This window comes from Myotis davidii, unplaced genomic scaffold, assembly GCF_000327345.1.
Source record: "Myotis davidii unplaced genomic scaffold, ASM32734v1 scaffold1290, whole genome shotgun sequence".
Lineage (NCBI taxonomy): Eukaryota > Metazoa > Chordata > Mammalia > Chiroptera > Vespertilionidae > Myotis > Myotis davidii.
The window spans coordinates 574,597-590,310 of record NW_006282186.1 but is presented as its reverse complement, the minus strand read 5'-3'; the positions used below and the strand labels follow the sequence as shown (position 1 = coordinate 590,310).

At 46.9% G+C, this 15,714-nt stretch overlaps 1 long non-coding RNA gene across 2 annotated transcripts in view; it reads right to left on the bottom strand.

The window, feature by feature from the left end:
* Nucleotides 1-15,714, bottom strand: part of LOC102757841 — a 189,949-nt gene that overhangs the window by 117,084 nt on the left and 57,151 nt on the right. The window contains exon 5 of one of the 2 annotated variants that reach the window (XR_001514736.1): nt 6,379-6,528. The exons of the other annotated variant lie outside the window; for it this stretch is intronic. This is a non-coding gene — a long non-coding RNA (uncharacterized LOC102757841). Of the gene's footprint in view, nt 1-6,378; nt 6,529-15,714 lie in introns of those variants that run through there. 2 annotated transcript variants of the gene reach the window in all.

Below are 15,714 nucleotides of genomic sequence, written 5' to 3'. Positions count from 1 at the left end.
TTAAATAGCTTTAATGGCTGCAAAATAACAAGCCCGTAAGAAATGGTGTGCTTACCTCCTTCCTGGCGCACCAGGCGGCCCGCTGAGGAGTCAGCTGGTGGTCACATGACACCTCTGCCAGCCCTGGGCTCTTATTCAACTGGATAATTATTTCTGTCCCAAGCGACCTTTACCTTCTAAACAAGCTATTCTGCATCCTGCACACATTTTAAGGATGTGTTTTATTTTTCCCTTCATTATTTTATTGATCGATTTTTTTACTAAGTAATACAAGCACATAGTTACAAGGTACATAAAGAAAAGGCTGTTCAGTGAAAAGGTCATTCTCTGTTCTACCCATATCTCCCTCTCACACTATTCCCTTCCACACAGAACGACTCCTACTGTTTCTTGTAAATTCGTGCAGATTATGTACTAACATAAATACATCCTGTTTTGCACAAAAAGATGCATTTCCAATATTCCATTATTTTGTCATTTTAATTTTCTGTCAGCACTCATTGTAACTTATGTTACTGAACACTTCCTATTCCACACTGAGCAGTAACATCTGCTGTTATAGACAGGTACGTGCGCACCAATTATCACTTCAAGTAACATTCTATCCTTGAAAAGCTATCGGAGCCATTTTTCTTTCCCGGGATTAACTTCCTGAGGAACATTAATCCTCAACATATGACATGCATCTTCCAAGGGAAGGATCAGGACCTGGAGTGGGGAGGGCATGAAGGAGCAGCTCTCCACCCACTCCCAGGAATTCCGGCACGTGCTCCTCCACTGAGCCCCCACCCTCACCTCGCCTGTGGAAAACGCCCTGCGTTCAGTGAGAATGTGCTGGGCAAGGGAGCCCTCTTCGAACGGCAACGCCCACAGCCACGCTGCCCCACCGCACACCCGCCCCCCGCCCCCACCTGTGGCTAATGAGCACCTGGAACTGGCCAATACAACTGAGGAACTGAGTTTTTAACTTAACTTAATTGTAATTTAAATAACCACATGTGCTGGTGGCTACTAGTGCTGGCCTACTGAATGATGGGTAGAGAGGAAAAAAAATTAAAAGCCCTGTTATAAAATACAGAAACAATCAAAATATGTGTCAGAGTATGTACGGTCAGCGCAGTAAATCAAGCTCAAGGTCTCTGAATCTTCTTTCTTAACATACCCAAGGCTGAGTGGACTATTTCCAAAAATAATCTGCTTCAAGTTGGAACAAGCATTAAAGATATATTGCCATTACCTCTAAAATCTGAAATTAAAATAGTTTTAATTTACTAAAACTCCGTTTGATTAGGCACTCTGTTTAAAATTTTTCCTGGCATGATGTTGCCTGTGGATCACACTAAATTAGCAGTGACTCTGTTAGATGAAAAAACAAACTGCGGAAGAGTATATACAATATTATGGCAACCGCACATACATGTGTGCACATGCATATGTATGTTTGGATATGAACAGGATCCATCTAAAACAGTGCTGTGCAGCAGCCCGCGCTGCAGTGATGGACATGCTCTGGGTCTACACTGTCCAGCAGGATAGCAGCTAGTCACATACGGCTACTGCGCCTTGAAAGGGCGCATCTGACTGAGGCACTGAATATGTATTCCAATGTAATTTCAATTAGTTTAAAGTTAAATCACCACAAGCAGCAAATGGCTACCTTATTAGATGGGACAGGTCTAGAAGAACAAATCTCAAATTGTTAAAACAGCTACCTCAGAGGGGTTACAATTAGAGGGAAGAAGATACATTTTTACTTAAATTGTATGCACCACTATATTGCTTCGATTTCATCATTTAGTTTTGTATAATAGGCATGGATCACTCATCAAACAAATAAATAAAAAGGAAAGTTGTGCCCTGGATGGTTTGGCTCAGTGGATACAGCGTCGGCCTATAGACTGAAGGGTCCCGGGTTTGATTCCAGTTAAGGGCGCATGGCTGGACTGCAGGCTCAGTTCCCAGTAGGGGGTGTGCAGGAGGCAGCCGATCAATGATTCTCTCTCATCATTAATGTGACTTAAACAACAGAAATGCATTCCTTACAGTTCTGGAGCTGTACATCCAAGATCAAGGTGCCAGCATGTTGAATTCTGGTGAGGGCTCCCTTCCTGGACACTCTACTGGCCTACAGCACTGTGGGGAACTGCCATGTTCCTTGTCCACAGCGGCGAGAAAATTCCTCGGGAAACTGAATGCATCCTTGATGCCTCTGGCTTTACCCAGCCACTGTGGTTGACTCTATTTGAACCAGTCCGATCATTATGAGTGCTGTCAAGTGAAATGACAGACCAATTGTTTGACTAAACTGACAACTGGTTGGACTAAATTAATTAGCTGACGTTTCTAATGTATTACCCCATCATACAGGAGCCCTTGATGGGAATACTGATAGTATTTTTACCTCTTAAGGTGAAAATTCACTCACAATCAAAGCTGCTTTCTTGTACCCCATAAAAAGGTTAAGGTGCTTGCCAGGTTTGGAGGAGGGTGAAACTGAAAGTGACTGCTTAATGGATGCAGAGTTTTCTTTATAGATGATAAAAACAGAGGGATGAAGGAAAATGGTTTTCTGTAACCCTCTCCCCATATCCGCTCACGTCTACTCCAGCAGTCCAGACCATGCTCTAGACCAGGGGTGGGCAAACTTTTTGACTTAAGGGCCACAATGGGTTCTTAAACTGGACCGGAGGGCCAGAACAAAAGCATGGATGGAGTGTTTGTGTGAACTAATATAAATTCAAAGTAAACATCATTACATAAAAGGGTACGGTCTTTTTTTTTTTTTAGTTTTTTTCATTTCAAACGGGCCGTAGTTTGCCCACGGCTGCTCTAGAACCATGTCTCCAAAACACATCTATATATATGATCTCTCTATATAAAAGGCTAATGTGCTAAGTGTCTGACCATCCAACCGGTCACTATGATGTTCACTGAACACTAGGGGGCAGACATTCAACACAAGAGCTGCCTAGATGAAGTGACTTGGCAGCAGTGGTTCTTGGGTGACACACCCCGAAACCAGAGAGGAGGGAGCCCTCATGATTCCACCTTTGGCCGTGGGTTATGTTGTTGCTGGGGCACTGTCAGCCCAGAATCTGGTTTACTGCACACTTGTATTTGCATTCCACGCCCTGTACGACAGCAACTTTGCAGAGTGCCCTCTCGCACTCTGGGATCCCGGGGAATGTCAGAGAGCCGGTCCACCCAATTTTTTTTTGCACACTTGTATTTGCATTCCACGCCCTGTACGACAGCAACTTTGCAGAGTGCCCTCTCGCACTCTGGGATCCCGGGGGGATGTCAGAAGGCCGGTTTCCGCCCAATCTCCGCAGGCCAGGCCAAGGGAGCCCACCTGCCAGAGGGACCCCGCTCACTCCACAGATGCTGGGGAGGAACCATGGGAGGTTGGCTCTAGGGGGTGTCCAGCCCATCTCACCCAGTCTGCCCCTCAGGCCACCTTCTAATTAATTTCCTTTCAATGTGCACGAATCCGTGCACTGGATCACTAGTTTGACTATAAAATCCATTTCATGGAACACCTACCAACATCTTCCCCTACTGACGCCACTCATCCTGCTCTTCCCCCATCTCAGGAAATGGCACCTTCCTTCACCTAGTTGCTCAGTCTAAAAATCACGGAATTATCCTTGGCTCTTCTTTCGTTCATACTCCACAAATGATCTATTAGCAAACTGTACCAACTCTACTGTCAAAGTCCCCAGTCTAACCACCTCCTCCAACCCCTACTGCTACCAACCAACCAGGTCTCAGCCACCAACCCCTCCCCTCAGCTAGACCACACCACACTGCCACCTCGGCCCCCTCCCCCAGCATCCAAAGTATCTATCTAAAATTGAAACTCCTGACTCAACTTTCCCCTGCTCAGAAAGGCTCCCCATGCCCCGGGAATCAAATCTAAACTGGCTGTCAGTTTAGGGCCTTCCAGGGACCCTGAGCTCCTCCTCCAACTTCACTTCCAAATGCTCTCTCCTCCACTGCCCATCTGCTCCGGCAACAACGCGGGGGCCACAGAGCTGTTCCTCGGACGTGCGGAGCACAGGCTCAGCTCAGGGCCTCCGGGCCTCCGCATTGCAATTCCCCGTGGCGGGAATCTCTGCACTGCACTGGGTGCTGCGGACTGCATGCTGGTGTTCTCCCAGGAGATAGGAAAGCCCTAACACCCGGTGAATTTGGAGGTGGAGCTTCTGGGGGCAATTAGGTCATGAGCATGGAGCCCCCGTTACTGGGATTAGTGCCCTTATGAAGAGACATGAGACAGATGGTCTCTCTCCTCCGCATGAGGACACAAGAGGGCGGCCACCTGAAACCTGGAAGAGGCGCTCACCAAGGACCCGCCCGTGCTGGCACCGATCTCAACCTCCAGCCTCCAGGACTGTGAGAAACAAATGCCTGTTGTTGTTAAGCCTCCCAGCCTATGGTATTTCTGTCCTGGCAGCACGAGTTCACTTGCTCAGAAAGACCTGATGACTTAGCCGAAACAGCCACAAGCCCTTCCCTTCCCATCTCTCCCTATCCCTTTCCTTGGCTGTACTTTTCTTCACAGCGATTCCTATCATCCGGTGCCGGGTCACGTTGACTGGGTGCCTCCTGCTCCGAACGCTCGACATGGCAGAGAGGCGGTGTTGTGCCCTGCCCTATCCTCAGCCGGCAGAATGGTGCCTGGCTGGGAGGAAAGCTTAATAAATATTTACTGAATAAATAGTTCTCAAAATAGTCTCTCAAAATAATCTGTGAATTTTCTGTCTAGAATAAAACAATAAATACAAAAGGAGCCCAAGTGGGAGAGGGTAGGAACCCTTATGAGCAGAGCACGGGAAACAGAGCTCTCCGAACAGAACGCAAGCCGGGCCACAAGGCAGGGCCAGGCCAGCGGGCCTGCGCAGCTCCTGATCCTCGGGGAAAAGCGGAGGTGCGGGCCCCAGCTAACGGTGACAGGTATAACCTAACCGGGCCATTAAAGTTAAACTACTACTCCCAGTGATCTAGAAAGTAGTTCCCATCGTCCTCTTTCAGATGCAAGGCACTTAAAATGTCAAACCCACGGTGAAGCATTTTAAGGTGTAAACCTGAAGTTGGCTCTTAAGAAGGTAACAGAGGAGCAAATACAGTCACTTGGTGAGAATATGTCACACAGGAGACTCACGGTGCAAACAACTGCACTATAAACGGAATGAAGGCAGGATCATTTTCAGGCAGAAGAAAGGTACCGCCTTCCAGCAATCACACTGACACCAATGGAGGAATAAAAACACCCCATCACGTAACTTTTACCTAGTTATTCTCCAACTCCTCACTGAGGTTAATAGTCCATGTGATAGTCCATTATTTGTCTTGAGTTCTGTTATTTGTGGCCCGCCCTCTGAAAGATGTGGGGGAGCAGAAAAACTGTTCACAGCAGTGAAGCTCATGAGCTCTGCAGCCCACACGGAGACTGTGGTCCCACTGTGTGCCTGCTGTTTAAGAGACTGAGCAAATGCCTTCCCGTCTCAGAGCCTCCATTTCCTCCCCTGTTGTATTGGATACAATCAACAATCTTACAGGATTTTTAAAAGATTATATAAAATTACGTATATGAAATGCTCGGTATGGACTTGAATAGTACGTATGATAATGGGTTGGAATTACTATAACCATTTGATGTTTCTTATGATCACCGGAAGGGTGTTGTTCTCACAATCGGCATCCCCAAGTGTCCAGCTCTGGATAGGAAGAGTTAATAAATCAGTGAATAGTGTCTACTAACTATCCATGTTTTTATGTGAAAGCCAACCGAAGAGATGTGGCAAAAGGAGAGAAGAGGAGAAAAACCTGAAAGGAATACAGAGCTTCACACGGCAGCAGGTGTGTGTGTGGGGGCGGGGGTGGCATTTACAAGGACAACAGGACAGTGGGCAGCAAGCCGCCACCAGCATCGCAGAGTGAGAACACGGAGGCATGGAACTGAGCACATCTGAGGCTTACTTGGCAGGAGGGAACCCAGAATCCGCAAAGGCACCGGTGAGCCCCACCGAAGACACCACTTTAGAACACAGTAATAATAAAACCGATCTATCTGGGAAATTCCTGCCCACTTCTAATCTGAAAGATGCCAATCAAACCTTTCCCTCTAGGGACTATTTCTGCAGAGTGCAAAACGACTCAGCAGCAAGGAACATGGTTGCTGAGCACGGGTTGGCATAGCATCCAGCTAAGACACAGAGGGAGGCCCGTGCACGCCCACGCACAGCACGGGAGAGCCGGGGGCCGTGCCACCCTGCAATAAACTCCAGCTTTCCTCCAGCAGCAGGCAAAAGACAGAAGCACAAAAAAAAAAACACGTTTCACTGCACTTAAAGAGAGAGCAGACATCAGTACTTGCCTTTTGACGAAAGTCAGTTTGACAGGTGAAACCAGCAAAGATGACTCAGGCAGTGCGAAGAAAGAAAAACCAGGAGGTCATCGGGTGGTTGCCAGGGGACAGAGGAGGCTCGGCGGCAGGTGGGATGGAGCCCTGTAGCAGGAATCCATCTGACAAGAGGAAGGGGGAGGAGAGCATCATACATCTGAAGAGTGAATTAGCTTAGCAACGGTCACTATGAACAATCGGAATGACAGCAATCCAAGTACCATGGTGCAACTACTGCCCAGTGCTGGCAGTCCCCGTACTTATGCAAATAGGTACCAATTTGCTCTGGTGTATGATTTTCTCCAACTCTGCTCAGCAGCCCAGGTGCAAGAAAAGGGACAACCTGGTCAGGATGTGTACGACTTTGGCAAAAGAGTGATTTAAAATCTGGTCCATGGCGTCTAAGTTGGAAGGATATGAAGACAGGAAAGAACGGATGGGTAGGTACAGCACACAGGAGTCAGCAGACTAGCCGTCGTGGTGAAATCAAAGGAGAGGTGGGGTGTAACTCTGAGGGATGAGGAGGACGGGCAGGTGGGTGAGATCAAACAGGCAGTTTCTGCCTGACTGATCTGAGCGGTGAGTAGACAAGGTCTAGGGAGTGGGAAGCTGGGGAGAAGGTCATAGGGGATGAGAAGCCCAAAACTCACAAAGTCAGGGAAGTAAGTGGCTCATCCAATGAAGTGGGTCAGGTGGAGAACAGGTGTCAGTGGGCAGTGGGAGTAATGAGAAAGCCGGCAGGTAAGGGTCGCACAGGGGCAAAGGATGGTTAAGGGCATGGCTGATTCTGGAAAGAGCACCTTCCTTGTAACAGGGTTGTGGAAGTTGGGCACCACCAATTATAACTTCTGAGTAATTTTGTAACTCTGTAATGACAAAGCTAACCTACCTGATAGGTTCCTGCCAATTTTTAATCTGAACAATGTAAATAAATCTTTCCCCTCCATTTAAACAAAATAAATACTAGATTATTTCTACAGATTGCTACGGGTTTCCAAAGATAAAATCTTCAGTGATTGGGAAACTCACCTTAATACCTTTAAAAGGGGTCACGGTTTACCCACATGCTTGCAGAGCATAAGTAACTTAATCATTTCTGTTAGAATCTTTAAGTGCCAAGTTTCTATCACACTTTACACCAACTGGAACCAAAGGTTTGACTTTAAACGGGAATCTATTTCTTGTCCTTTATATTAAAGACTCAGGGATCTGGTATATTTTTTACTCTCCCCGTCGCCCAATATTTTGTCACCGATTCAACCAATGAATCCCCTTATGACGCAGCATTTTGTGTTGCTAAATAAGTACTTTATGGCTCTTCTACTCTGAATAGACTCGCTCAGGTATTGTCTCCTTTGGGAAAAGGGCATTGATAGCCACCCTTCTAGTCCCCATTTTCCCAGATGGATGCTCCCCATTCTGCCAGAGTATTACTCCCTGAACAGCTGTTAATGCACTTAATACATCTGCTTGTCAACCAAAACAAGCTTTATGATCTTAGACAAGCACTTAGCTTCCCTGGGCCTAAAGTTATTCATATGGAAAATAGAGAAAATAATAGTAGCAACCTACAGGGCTTTTGTATCAATTCACAAGTTAAAATTAATGTCTAGAAGGCACTTAGAACAGTGCCTGGCATGTATGGGAAGTATTACACAAGTTTTTTCTATTCTCATGACAATATTTATTTGACTGTCTCTCCTTTTGGACTTGTCAGCACCTTTACAACAGAGACAAGATCTTAATCTCTGTATCCCCAATGCCTTGTACAGTGACTGGCAAATGGGAGAAACTCAGTGAATGAGCACATCACAAGTCCATTAACAAATCATTTTTTATCTCACGAAAGTGTAGGTATTAAAAATGATAAGTAGCCCTAACCGGTTTGGCTCAGTGGATAGAACGTCGGCCTGCGGATTCAAGGGTCCCAGGTTCGATTCCGGTCAAGGGCATGTACCTTGGTTGCAGGCACATCCCCAGTAGGGGGCGTGCAGGAGGCAGCTGATCGATGTTTCTCTCTCATCGGTGTTTCTAACTCTCCTTCTCCCTTCCTCTCCGTAAAATCAATAAAATATATTTAAAAAAAAATGTTAAGTCACCCTGGCCACTGATCTCAGTGGTTAGATCGGTGGCCCTCACAAAGGGTCTCAGGTTCAATTCTGGGTCAAGGGAATGTACCTGGGTTGCAGGATGGATCCCTGTCCTGATGGGGGCCTGTGCAGGAGGCAACCGATCAATGTCCCTCTCTCATATCGATGTTGTTGTTGTTTTTTTCTCTCTCTCCCACCTCTCTTCCACTCTCTCTAAATATCAATGTGTGTGTGGGGGGGGGGGGGGGGGGGGGGGATATCCTGGGTTAAGAATTACCAAAAATAAAGTGATAAAACCAAAGTATTACCCTGTTTGTAATCCATCTTGTTTAAAAATAACTTATGACCGTTCATAAATTATAGCCTGGCATTTCAAATATGTAATTAAATGAAACAAGTTAGAATTAAGGGTAGAACTGCACCATCAATATCACTAAGCTGTCGGTGTCAAAATGGCCTCCTTTAGAATTAAGCGCACTGACATACACCGAGTCTAAGAATCAAACACTTTTCACTTTGGCTACAGAAGACAGCATCCAGGGCCTTGGCTCCAGAACAGGATTTGCTCCCATCATTTCTCCCTCAGATCCGGGAGTGGCGGGGGAGGGGAGCGCACGGAGGGGGACAACACTGAACGGCAAAGTCACCCACTTAATCTGCCGCAGGTCCGAAGGAGAGTCTCAGAGTTGTTGGCGGTAGAAGGGATCAATGGGGGCGCTCAAAAGAAAATTCCAATAACTGGGGCCACAAGCCCCAAATGTTTCTAAAGCCCCCAGGGGCTCAGAGCAGGGAGCTGGCTGTTTTCCATATTTCATCTTGTGTTTCACATTTCTTCCCATCACCTGACCTAGGGTCATTACATAACTCTCTGTAAAAGCAGCACTGCTAGTATTTTAATATTCTGGTTCTTTTCAGATTATTTCTGTCCGAGAACTAGTAGGACTTTCTTCTTTCCCTGGTGCATGAAAAAAAGCCACCTTCCTCGCTACAGTAGAATTTCAGGGGAGTCCATGTTACACAAAGTCTGGGAGTGTTTGTTTCACAGGATGGAAATGGATGGCATGTCCTTGCTGACACCCAAGCAGAGCCCATATAAAAAGGATGGGAGGGAAAAGTTTGCCGAAAACCTTCAGCAAATCCTGGCTGTGTCTACTTGGCGGAAAGAGTCCCTCATTCCTACTCATGGCCGGCTGGCCGGCCTACCAGGCAGTATGTATGTGTCAGTAGTCTAAGATAGAAGACAATGACTGAAGCACTGGGACAGGTAAGTATAAACTTGAGCACTGAGAGAACAAACAAATGGTTAATAAACTTCTCCACATCTTGGGATGTCCACTGATGAGGACAAACTCATGTCGGCTCCCGAAAAGATGACCTGCTTTTCCAAATAACTTCGCAGCCAAACAAAATCACTTGGAGCAGTAACTTCTTTCCTGCTTTCCCAAATGAGCCAGCATTAATGCACAGGAACATTCCCATCAGAGAAAGTATTCAGAAGGTAAGGATAAAGCACAACACACACGTCGTAATTAATAGCGGTTTTCTACAATTAAGTGTTAAGCTTTTTATTTACTTATTTTAAATGAAAAAAGAACACTGAGATCTCAATCTGACAAGGGATTAAAACATCCACGTACATACCTCTTAGTTCCTCATCTTTTAATACTGCATAAATGGTTGCCTAGGAAACCTCCTGCCTGGATGAGGAGGCTCAAATGAACTCTCATTGCCAAGCCTGCAGGTATGACTCACTACCTTCCTTTGCTCCCACAAGTAAGTCCTCCTGAGTTCTTAGAGGCAGATATGTTTGCAACCTACATGATATTAGAAAAGCAAAACGAGAGTAATTATTCATTTGGAATGTAGGTTTCTAACTGGAATAAAAGTTGAAGACAATGATCTCTTCACACCGAGCACAGGAGAGAAATGCATATTCTCAAATATGTCCGTATAATCTGTGTCAGGTCATCGTGGAGTGTTGTTTTTAGGGCAGTATGTTGGCATGACAGTGATTACACGTTACAATAAAAGAGAACAGAGAAGACGCTGGAACGCTGAGACCACAGGGACACGGAAGGCGAACTGAAGGACGTGACCTCCCAAGCCTCTGCAGACCCACCCTGAGGTCAGGCTTCCTCACGCTTCTTGCAACCTGGTTACACCTCTGCCCCCGAACCCGTAACCGGGACAGGGAAAGCAGCACAGGTCACCACATGCCAACAGGTGTGCAACGTGGGGGAAGGGCCCCCCTGAAGGGTCCGTTTTAACCACCGCACAGGCACTGACGGAGGCTGCAGTGGATTCAGCCGGGCAGATTCCTGAAGAAGGGCAGAATCGTATGTAATTAGCAGTAAATTAGAGCAGGAACCACGGACAACAGCCTCAAGGCCAAGGCTGGAGTCGGGTGATTCCACGGTTCTAAAACTGCTTGTGTGTTTTTTAAATGCCTCCCTTTGTCCACACTCCTTTGCAATGAGACAGGGACTGTCCTCCCATCACAAGGTGAAATCTGTTTCTCCGCTCCTTCGAACCTGGGCTGGTCCTGGGCCTGCTCAGAGGAGCAGGATGGGGAGGAGGTGGCTTGGAGCAGGTTCTGAGCCGACAGGAAGGGACCTTGCAGCACCTGCTTTCTGAAACTGCCTCTGGGACCTCAGGATGCAAATGGAACCAGCAGGAGATGGAGGGGGGCGCACCTGGGCCCAGGGCGGAGGCAGAGCCCGCCTCCCTCTCCCCCCACCAAGGGCCCTGACTCCTTTCTCGGAGCTCTCTCAGCGTGGCTGCTTCCTCTACCTTCTTTTCATCATCCTCTTAAGAACTTAATCTCTCTTTTACTGTGGTAAGAACAGTCATCATCTAAATTATAACACTCCACTCCAGGTCCCACGAGGGAGGGGGAGGGAAGACTGGAGGCAGAGGAAGAGACAGGCTGCTCTCAGAGCCCGCACCCCTTTTCCCGGGACAATGACACTATTCTGCCACCCTCTTCCCCTGCGGCTCCAAACTCACTGCAGCTAGTGCAGGGCCCATGCTGAGGGCTGAGCTTTGAAACGCCCCCTGGGCGGGTCCCAGTGCCCTCAGGATAAAATCTCCAAACTCTGTCGGCTGAGGTTATGAAGACCTGCCCCCACGGACACCTGGCAACTTCACTGTACTCCACTGTGACCCTGAACCTGTAAGAGGAAAACTGGCCGGATCCTGGTCTGGAGCAGAGAAGCCAGCTGCCTGCTTTCGGATTCATGCTACCCTCGTGGGAAGAAACCAGCAGCATCCCAGATGAAATGTGTTGTTTTTTTCTAAGGCAGTTTTCTAATGACCTTTAAGAAGATTCAGACTTGTTCAGAACTCATTACCATCCACCCAGCTGACTGCCAACTCTAAGTTAGAGTCTAAAGACTTTTAATGATGATTTAATCATTCTTTTCTCCTATAACACGTCCCTACCAAGAGTGAATCCACCAGGGGCCTCTTCCTTGCACTGCAAAAACTGTACTAAAACACTGACACATATTCTTAACTAAACTGTTAGAGAAATTTTAACAAACCGTAACCTCAAGTTGGCCCTGTCAGTTCCTCTGGAACGACTGGCCTTGAGGTCAGGCTGCAGGCCCTCCCAGCTGCCTCGAGATCCGAGCGGCACCCCCACTGCACGCCCTGTATCTCAGGAGACTGGAAGCTTACTGAAGACGGCACTGGCCTTGTTATCTCTGTACCCCCATCTCATCACAGAGACTGGCTCAAAATGAGCACGTAATGGTCCTGGCTGGGTGGCTCAGTTGGCTGAAGCACTGTCCCCTGCAACAAAAGGTTGTGGGTTCAATTCCCGGCCCGGGCACATACCAAGATTGTGAATTCCATCCGCGACTGAGGTGTGTACGGGAGGCAACCAATCAATGCCTTTCTCACATCAATGTTTCTCTCTCTCTTTCTCCCTTCTCTCTCTTGTCAATGAAAACACATTTTTAAGAAATGTGCATGTAACAAATGTTTGTTTAAAGAATTAATGTTAACTTAGGGTAGGAGTCAACCCCACTTCTAGATGCTCTGAGTTTGGACTAAATCAAAAACAGGTAAGATAGCTTGATATTAAGATTGTGATTTCTGGATCATAGTGTTAGAAAGAGAGACAAAGCTGGAAAAAAAAAAAAAACAGTACTGAAACAGATAATCCCTGTGCAGCCCAGGAACCATCCCTAGGATGCAGTCTGGTTCTGCAGACAGCCTCCCTCAGGACAGGGCTGGACTGGGATCCATGAGGCAGCCCATGGGGCGCTCCCCTGCAACCAGCACAGAGCAGGGACCCGAGGACTGGCTGAGTCTACTGAAAAGCACAGACAGGCAAACAGGCGGTGGTTTCAATGTAAAATTTCTGGAAATTTTACAACCAGAGGAAAAATACAGGGTATTTTAGAGAAGAAGCAAAATTCAAAGGGGGGAAATAAAAGCAGGACAACAATTGTAAAGCATCCTTACAACGCTGAATCTTCTTGGCATAAGAACATAAAAAATCAGTTTTTCATGAAAATACATTAAGTGCTTTTTTAGATGTAAAGGCCTGCGAGAGCCAGGCAAATTCAAGAGAAACTATTTTCTGTTTGTGTGTTGGCTGTGGGTGGGGGTTGGAGGACTTCTCGATGCCTGAGGGAAACACAGCCTGGCTCCTGCCCTTTCCCGCCATCCCATGGGTCCTATGGAACACGCCCACTGACGCCTGGCTTCACGCTGCAAGGAGGCCAGGCAGGCAGACACCCAGGGACTCTGCTTTCTCTCTACCAGTTACCAGCCTTCCGGTCACTTAAGAAGACTTCCATTTGGTACTAAACTTTGCAAGTGCGCTTGCAGGGCCGTACAGTGAGTGGGTGGCAGGGGTTTGCTGCTGGGGTTTCCCCCATGTTCCTGGGGGGACAGGGAGACTGAGCAAACAGACATGTACATGTAACCTTGTCCCCACAGAAGCCATGGATCCTCTCCCAGCAGCTCAGGAAGGTCCAGGCCGGCACAGGTGGTCCACACAGGTGGTTTCTGACGGCCTTTCTCCGAGTATTCTACGGGTACTGCCACACGACAGGCCATGGCTCTTCATCCCAGGATATTTCCCCCAACACGGCTCAACCTTTATCGCCTTTTTAAAGATCACTTCAAGAAACCGAATGAACTGTGGCTGCGGGGAGGCACCCCTGCCAGGTCTGGGCAGTGAAATCATGCCTGACTCCACGCGTGCAGCACGGGGCCTGCAGCTCCCCGGGAGGGCACCCTGATGCTCACTGCAGAAAAAAGAGCCAGGAAACAGCCAGAGGGCTGATGCTCAATAGGCCTTTAACCGACCTGAGAACAAATTGATTTTTTTATACTTCGTTCCACCATGCTCAGCCTTTCCCAACCTCGCACATGCACACTTAGAAAAAAGAATGAGTAATGTCAAAACTAACAGGACACGGAACGGCCCTCAGAACGGGGCTGTCAGACGTGTGCAGCACTAACACCACGCGACGTTCTTCACATACATGAAAACTTTACCGGCGGCTTCTTTTAGCACATGTGGGAATCCCCAGGATGAGTTTAAGAATCTGTTGAGTGACTGAAAGCAGAAATGAGGGGCCAGGGGAAGGATTTCCCCTGTGGCTGATTAAAAGCACTATTCTGTTTTTGAGTTGTCATACCAAGAAACCATGAAATGAGCCCTCTGAATGTATTTTTTCGTGGGGGGGTGGGGGGGACTTTTCCCCCAGTACTGGATTCTAACACTGACAAAGACAAAATACTCTGTCTCACGCAGAATAATTTCTAAAATAAGTTCACAGTAATGAGAAGGAACATGACGTTCTAACGTTTTGGAACAGACCTTAACGGGTCCACCTTAATGAAACGTGGGCAACTACAGATGAAACTGAATGTCTGCAAATGTGGATTTGCAAAATTGGTCATTTTTGACATCATAAACTTTATTAGGGTTTTGTTTTTTTTTGAAACAGTAAGTTACCTTAGAGCACATAAGATGATGATTCAACATCTATATATATAAAAGCCTGCACGACCGGCCAACTGGCTGGTAGCTATGATGCGCAATGACCAATGGGGGCAAACACTCTGACCTGTAGCTATGACGCACACTGACCACCAGGGGGCAGACACTCAACGCAGGAGCTGCTGAGCTGTAGTGACTTAGCAGCAGCGGTTCTCAGGTGACTCACCCAGAACCAGAAAAGAGAGAGCCCGATTTTAGGGCGCGTCACCTGAGAACCCCCCTCTCGCAATCCAGGACTCATCGGGGGACGTCAGAGAGCCAGTTTCAGCCCGATCCTTATAGGCCAGGCCGAAGTACCCCACCAGTGCACAAATTCGTGCACCAGGCCTCTAGTTATATTTATAATTTGAAGAACATTCTTATTATATGCTAAAACAGTAATTTATTCTTTCATTCTTATTTAAGAATAAACTGGAAGTGAAAATGCAAATCATGTCATTTGAGTTGAGCACAAAAGAGTAATCAGCCAAAAATAATCAAATTCACTGAGAATTTCACCTCATTAAAAATACAAAAACAGTGAGCAATCTGTAATCTGAACTTCTAAGGTTCGGCTACTTTATAGGTAGCAGAGGTGTGTGGAGGGCTAAACCACCTGCTATGATGTCAGGATATGTGTCAGAAAGCATTAAAAAACTCATAAATCTTTAAGGCCATTTCATACAGAGAAAAACTTCCATCAAATTCACTAGAATAAACCTATTTTGGTATATTGATTAGATAAGCTTCAGTATGGATAGAATGTTCTTACACTAAACTTCCTTCCCTATCAGTAAAGAAAGATGAGGCTTCCTTATGCTAGAAGAATAATGCACCAGCTGCAGCCACCTGAGCAGGACGGAGTGGGCCAGAGGCACAAGGATGCAGTGTGCAGGGTGTGGAGATTCTAAAGTAAACCCAATAAACCAAATATGTAAGGACTGGAGGAAAGATTCAACACAGCTAACTATGTCAAATCCTTCTTGAGCCCTAGGCAATTTTTATCAATTCCTAAGGCTTTAAATACAAAATTTATACAGAGTACAGAAATAAATTATAGCCATGGTTCAAATACAACAGGATACAGACAGAATGAACAATGAATGAAATTCTTAAATTGATGCCCGATAGGCGTGGCTTAGTGGCTGAGCACCAGGAGGTCACAGTTTGATTCCCAGCCAAGGCCCATGACCAGGTCGTGGGCTAGACACCGCCCC